Genomic DNA, 7,500 nt, shown 5'->3' on the forward strand with positions numbered 1-7,500 from the left:
GCACCTCACCCCCCCCCCAAGGCCAAACCCATCTTCCCCCCTCTGATTCCCCCCTGGTTCTCAGACATCCTGAGATTACTGTACTCTGCAGGCCAACTGTGTCAGAGGTAGAATCTAGAATCTGTGGAATTCGCCAGACAGAACATGCCGGTGTGGAACGGAATCCTGAGATCACCACTAGGATAACTGTGCAGGTGTTTACGTTGTATTGCAGTGGGGACCATGGTAACAGTACAAACCAGTTCCATTTGAATTAGAATACAAACTGGAATGTCACTCATGTGTCTTTCATGTTTGGTGCCAACACAGAGGATGGTTTGCCAAATTCTGCAGCCTACTTATGGCATGGTTGGCATGTCGCTGTTCTACTCATCATGGGGCCACTTGCACCCCTAGTGTACCTACTTCCCACACAGCAGTGCCAGCTTTGGGCATTCCAGAGGTGCATACCTTCCTCACCCATTCCTTCCCCGCCTGGCACCCAAATCTCCTTCCCTCCCTGATCACATGGCAAGAAAGTGAAGACAGGAGTCACATTCACTCTCGCCTGGGCTTAAACAAGAGAGAACAATCGGCTCTTTCTCCTCCGCTCCTCAGATGTGAGCGTCTCCAGCCAGAGTTATGCAATCTGATACAGAGCAGAACCTGTTGAGCTGCCCACCCCAGAGTCTTATATACCCACCCCGGAGAGAGAGTGCTATACTCCAACCAGACCATTGTGTCCAGACGACCCACGGACCCACGGACCCACTTTCTCTTTTCCTTCACCTCCTCGCTACCTCCCTGTCTTTCTTTTCCTCCTAAACCCGCGTCTGAGCCTCCGTTATTGTGCGGTTATCCAAAAACAAACAGGCCAGATTGCCCCGTTCATATCTGTGTGGTAAAACCGGCTCTCAAATGTAAACAGCATCCCAGGGTTGACCGCTCCGGCACTGTTCACATCCTGGTCTTTGTCTGTGAACCAGGAGAACTGGTCTGACCATACTAGCCCCTAGAATGGGCTCTGTGTGTGAATACACACAAAGAGGACAGGAGAGGTGAGAGACATGGGGAGGTGAGAGACAAGGGGAGGAGAGATACAAGGGGGGGGAGGAGAGTGTTGTAATGTAACCGAACCAGAGACTTTTCTCAGACACCAAACTTTCTTAGGCTGCAAGTCAGCGGACAGAAGTTGTCATCAGACAGAAATCTCGGGTCAGCTTGCTCTCCCCGACTCCTAACCATGACCATTAGGGTGTAATGCAAAACGTAACTGATCTCAGATTAGCGTAACTCCATCCTGCTCTGTGCCGCAGGTCAGTGGGAGTGAAGGGGTTATATTTATCTACAGGCAGAACAGGTCCCTCCCATTAGGGTCTGAGGGCCGGAGAAAGGCAGGAAGTCAGGTGGTGTGACACTCATTGGCAGGAGAGAGAGAGAGAGAAGGAGAGAGAGAGAGAGAGAGAGAGAGAAAGAAAGAAAGAGAGTGCATGGGACCAGGAGGAGACACCTGAAGTCACAGCTAGAGTCACTGACAGGTGAACGTCCTTTCTTCTTTATTGTGTAAGTTCAGGCTGAGAAGGCACCCATGTGGCTATAGCAGATCAAACATCTCGTAGGTCACTTTTAAAGTGCATCTAGACTAATGCAATTGTTAAGAGTATGCTCCCTTCGTTAATGCATCGGTATCATGATGACATAGGCCTGACACTGTGCTCAGAGTGGCTATATCAGTCAGATTGAGTTCAGATCAAAGCAAATTAAAGAATCCTCCAGACATTGCTATGTTGTTTGTCAGTGCTTGCCTTACATTAACCAGGCTGCTCAGCATGAAATGAACTAAAGTTGTACTGTGATTCACTCACGTGCTGTGGTATAGGAACAACTTGGGCTGTAGGGAGATGGGGAGGAGGAGGAGGAGGAGGACAACTCAACTTTGAAATGACTTGAAGCTCATTTGCAATTGAAATGAATTGAAATGCACTAACTTTAAGCTTAATCTTTTACCCTAAGCTAATGACGTCAAACTGTGGCGGTGTTCTTTGTCTTCATCAACACAACATCCTTGTTCACTACCAGGAAAGGAACTATGCAAATGGCCTCTGTCGTTGATGTTGTTTTTGCCTGGAGTGGCATTGATCAGATAGACCCATGATGAGGGCAATACTACAATAGAGGATAATGGGTAGAACGTTTAACTCTGTTGCTGTTCATCTTAATGCCTTCTATAGAGTCTCTGTTTCCTTCACCCTCTGTCCTGTTCTCAGTGCTCCATTAATTTACACTAGAAAGTCAGGCAGCTTCATAGGAATTCCCCGGGAATGTTCACTGACTGTTTTACTCAAGCGTGATAACAAGATTTCAGACAATAAGTCTGTCTTTGTTCCTTGTTCTAATGTTATGGAGGTGTCCTTGGTTAATGGCAGATCATTCAGTTCATTTTCTGGGCAGTAGGAATACAAAGAGACAGAGAAAAACATAGTTGTGTTTACATTTCACGATGCAATTATGACAGCATTGTCCTTCTTTACACCTACACAATCGCAGTTTGCAGAGCCTCTTTGCCAGAACGACATCGGAACACTCTGTAAGGTAGGCTATTCTAAGAGTGTTTTTCTCTCACGACCCTGTTTTTCTCTCAAGTCTTGTTTGAAACCGTTCCCATGTTGTCATGACACAGTAGGACAAGTACCGAATAGTATCTCTGTTTACCCTGAAACTTTCAGATCGGAAAAAACCCTGCTGATTCACGCTAAATCTGTCCAGGCAAAGTCAGCATAGATCAGTATCAATGTTTACCATCTACCCTCATTCTACCGTCAACCCCTCTCGACCCATTCACCGATGTTGCTGACAGTGTGAGGTACGATGTGGAAGAAGTTGCCCCTAAACACTGAACTAAGACCAGTTTTTCCTCCCTACCTTTCTGGAGGTAGATGGGATTTGGGGTGTGTAGGGGGGCGGGGACTGATCCTAGATCTGCGCCTATAGCACCACCCTCTACCTGGAGTGTGGAGGTGAAAGCTGTTCAGGTGTTTAGCCGCTGTGGGAACTACTCTGATCTCTATCTCTGTAATCACAGAGCAGTGACTCCTTCGTGAACCGTTCCAGGAAACAATGGAGCCTTTTTAGACAGAGAGAGCACCTCTGTTCAGGTTCACTCTCTTTGGTCTGTCTTCTCTAATGAACTTAATAAGATGCTTCTCCGCGCTGTGCTGTGTTGTGCTGTGTCCTCTCTTGTATTAATAGCCTGGGACTCTCTGTCCTGGCTATGTTGGTAGAATTATCAGTCATTATAGGTCTGGTATTACAGTCCAAGTCCTGTTCCCTTGAGAACCAAAGATGCCGTTTCTTATTGACAGTTTGGTCCCGTGAGGCGTGGCTGTAGCCAGACGTTTTCCCTGACTACTGTATTGACCACCTGACCAGGAAAAACCCTGGGCCCCACTTGTAGGCTATGGAGAGGAAGGACATGTAGAATACTACTGTAACAGGGGCCTCCACAACATCTCCCTGGTTCTACACTATGCTTAAAGAGTACATGAATCATTACCTACTCAGAAATTTAAGGAATGTGGTTTTGTTCCCTCCCACCCCGCCTCCCTCTCCCAAAACATTGTGTCCCCTGAACTTCTGGTCCATGTGTTGGACCTGTTCTCTGCAGATATGGGAGCCGTCAGCAAACACTGTCCAGCTCTACTGCAGTTGAGGTGAAGGTAGAGCAAACAGAACAAGCAGGATTCAAGATTAAATGTATTATGTGCGGCCATTCTGTTTACTCTCCCACAGGTTCTTGCCAAGTTGTATGTAGACACGTGATTGTATTTGTTCAAGAAAGCCTTTCGAAAATGATACCACATGCTTATACCCTTCATGAAGGCATCCGACTCTATGGGATACAGTTTTACCACATGTGGCATTTTAATCACTAATCCTTACCATCACCCTTTCCGTGACCCGAATCGATGTATCAGTAAAAGTAGGTTGTACTGCTTTAGTGCTGTGACCATTGACCAACACTGATGTTTGGGACTTGAGCCTAGTTAGGATTAAAGAATGGACGTTCTCACTTCAGGATATGAGTGCAGGGTTTTCCTGTAAAAGGGTCCACTTACTGTGTGGTTTAGTCATTTTAAACACTAGGAGGATAACCACAGATTATGGATGTGACTGGATAACTATTCATTAAATGCTTGCTAGAGTGCCAGAGTTTGGGATTTAGGGGGATGTAACAGTGACCCCTCTGGGTCTGAAGTTCTGAAGTGTTGCTTCATGCAATGGTGGACGCAGAATCACAGGTAGAGGAGTACATTCCTTGGGATGGAAGAGGAACATGACACATTGGGTTTAATTATCTCATGCTGTCACTGCTACTGTAACCTTTTTTACTGTCTAGTTGGCCAAAATATGTGTTTATCTCACCTCTTCTGGGATTTTGGATTAGTGACCGCGTGTGTGTGTGTGTGTGTGTGTACACACACTCCCGCGCACACACACACACACACACACACACACACACACACACACACACACACACTCACACACACACACACACACACACACAGACACAGACACAGACAAACACAACTATGGTGGACACACCCTCAAAATGGACCCGACCAGCCTGTGTGCTCTCAGTTAAAACATACAGAAGACAAGGCACACACTAATGGCACACCCAGACACATGACACACACTCTCTAAGCCACCCTAAGGCAAGTCCCTTTCTGATGCTGAAAGCCATAGTGTGTTATTTGAATAGAGCAGGTGTTTTCTGCGCTTAAATTATCTCTTGCATGCAGTCTCTCTCTGTGTGTGTGTGTGTGTGTGTGTGTGTGTGTGTGTGTGTGTGTGTGTGTGTGTGTGTGTGTGTGTGTGCACGCACATTTGTGTGTGTGTGTGTGTGTGTGTTTGCGTGCATGCGTGCCTGTGTGCAAAGTCAAAACCGGTTTTGGTACTGTAATACAATAGGCTGGACAGGAGTCTAAATGGGAGACAGGAATGTTGCCTGAGAGCCAGTGAGCTATCCTCATCACATTCCCCTGTGTCCTGTTCTCTCTCACAGAAAATAACGTTACGTTATGTAACATCAGTCAAAGGCCAATCAATAGATGAATCTACTACAGCTATACACTCTGTCACCCTGGATAACCCTGACCATTATTAGTGTAGCTAGAGAGGGCTACAGAGAGCAATAATTGAGTTTCACACCAGAGACACTGTATAGCCCAGTATTAGTGTTGACAAAAAACAGATAGAGAAAGGCTGTAGAAAGGCCCTCTGCTTCTAAATGGAGGGTTTTGGAGTGTTTATTGTGTTTTGGTAGTGTGTAGTGTGTAGTGTGTAGTGTGTAGTGTGTAGTGTGACTGGGTAGGCAGCTGTCTGCTGTCGACCCCTTGAGACATACTGCTCCCGGCAAAGAGCTTACGACTTTCCACACACACACACACACACACACACACACACACACACACACACACACACACACACACACACACACACACACACACACACACACACACACACACACACACACACACACACACACACACCCCCCTGGGAGGGTCTGCATGTCTGTCCTTGTATGTCCATGTTTTTTTGGGTGTTAGCATGTGCGATGTTTGCTTGTCAGAGCTCTCCCAAATTCACCAGCACCACCTCATCTCTACCACAGTAGAATAGGTCCAGTGTGGTCAGCTCTTCAACAGAGGCCCCAACCGGAGAATACAGCCCATTGAATCTCAATAGGGGGCTTGTGTCTTTAGAATATGATCCAATGAATCTCAATAGGGGCCTGTGTGTGAGAATATGTCCAAATATGACCCATTTGACCTCTGAAGCTGTGCAGTCAATGGAGGCAGTGTGAGATCGAACATGAGGCCATTAGCTTTAAGACCACTTATGGTTGACCGTTGCTGATTTACGCTCCGTTTTTCACACAGAGCGTGATCGTATACACTCAAGACTGAGCAGTATTATGGTGGAACAAACTGGCTTACATCAGAGAGACATTCAGAGAAGAAATAAACGATGTGCTATAGCTTTAGGCTAGGCCGAAGTTTGAAAAGTTTTTTGTTTTTTTTTGTATCATATTTTACAGAGGACGTAATATAATCGAAGGCCAAATGACCAAGGTCTTTGATGAACTATCAAACGTTCAAAGCGAAATGATTTATGTCCACCGTTTGAACATTGGAATGGCCTTAAGGGTCTTTTGGGGAGGGGGGGAGGGGGGGGGGGTGTAGAGTGTCTGCCTCACATCCATAATGAATAACCCGCTCATAATTAGAGGCTGTTCACTCTGCTGCCGTACTCTAGGGCAGGAGCTGCTCTCACTCGCCACACCGAACCGCGTAGACTCCGAGTCAGTCTGAAAGCGTAGCAGTGCTTTGTGTTTGGTCATCTGTGGCTCGGTTGGTAGAACATGGTGCTAACAACGCCTAGGTTGTGGGTTCAATTCCTGCTGGGACCATGTATACTGAAAAATGTATGGAATCACTGCAATGTAAGTCGCTTTGGATAAACGCGTCAGCTGAATGGCGTATATTGTTATTGTGTTTCACGTCTGGTCTGGTTCCCTCCTGGGCCTCCAGCGCTGCTCCCCACCTGTCAGACGTCTTACATCACAGGGTGTTAGAACGTAAAGCCCACTAGTTCTGTTACACCTTGACGTCTCAAAACAGGATTTCTTTGTAGCCTTAATTCAGTATCGTGTGTTGTTGTGAGTAATGGACCACACCAACCAACACTAATCCATTGGGTCACGGTAATGGAATGGGTCACCAGCCTGTAACGTCCATGCCTGTACCGCCCTGTAACGTCCAACGCAGCTGGTCTCACATGTTGCCCTCTGGCCGTGAGAGTCAAACCTGGTCCTCTGTGGCTCAGTTGGTGGAGCATGGTGCTAACAACGCTTAGGTTGTGGGTTTGATTCCTGCTGGGACCATATATACTGAAATGTATGCACTCACTGCAATGTAAGTTGCTTTGGATAAAAGCATCAGCTAAATGGCATATATTATTATTATAAACCTCTGTACACCCACAAGAAATTGCACGGTGTTGTGACTTGATTGGTGCTGTCTGTCAAAAATGGTGACAAGGAAGGAAACAGGCAACTTGGATGGAATAGAAGAGAACAGAATTATGTAATGGAATCATTTTTTTGTAATGATTGTTGAAATAGGCGTTTGTGTTGGATAGGTAGAACAATGGAGAAGCATAACCAATTGAGCACCTTTTGACTTGGCTTACATAATGTACCAGTGCATGTGGGTGTTTTACATGTAGGCTAACCCACAAAGGTAGCCCACAAATATAAACAAACTTTGATCAAGCTATAGAGAGAAAGAGAAAGAGAGAGAGAGAGAGAGAGAGAGGGATAGAGGGAGAGAGACAGAGGGAAAGAGAGAGAGAGGGAAAGAGAGAGAGAGAGATAGAGACAGAGGGAGAGAGAGAGAGAGAGAAAGATAGAGAGAGGGAAAGAGAGAGAGAGTTAAAAGTTAAAAGAGGAACGAGCCT

General features: G+C 46.2%; 1 protein-coding gene across 1 annotated transcript in view; it reads left to right on the plus strand.

Annotated features, from left to right (window-relative positions):
* Positions 1 to 1,411: 1,411 nt before the first annotated feature.
* Positions 1,412 to 7,500, plus strand: part of n4bp3 (NEDD4 binding protein 3) — a 19,471-nt gene continuing 13,382 nt past the window's right edge. The window contains exon 1 of the mRNA XM_083686448.1: positions 1,412 to 1,517. The gene's annotated coding sequence lies outside the window, so the exon portion shown is untranslated. The remainder of the gene's footprint in view (positions 1,518 to 7,500) is intronic.

This window comes from Argentina silus, assembly GCF_951799395.1.
Source record: "Argentina silus genome assembly, chromosome: 15".
Taxonomy (NCBI): domain Eukaryota; kingdom Metazoa; phylum Chordata; class Actinopteri; order Argentiniformes; family Argentinidae; genus Argentina; species Argentina silus.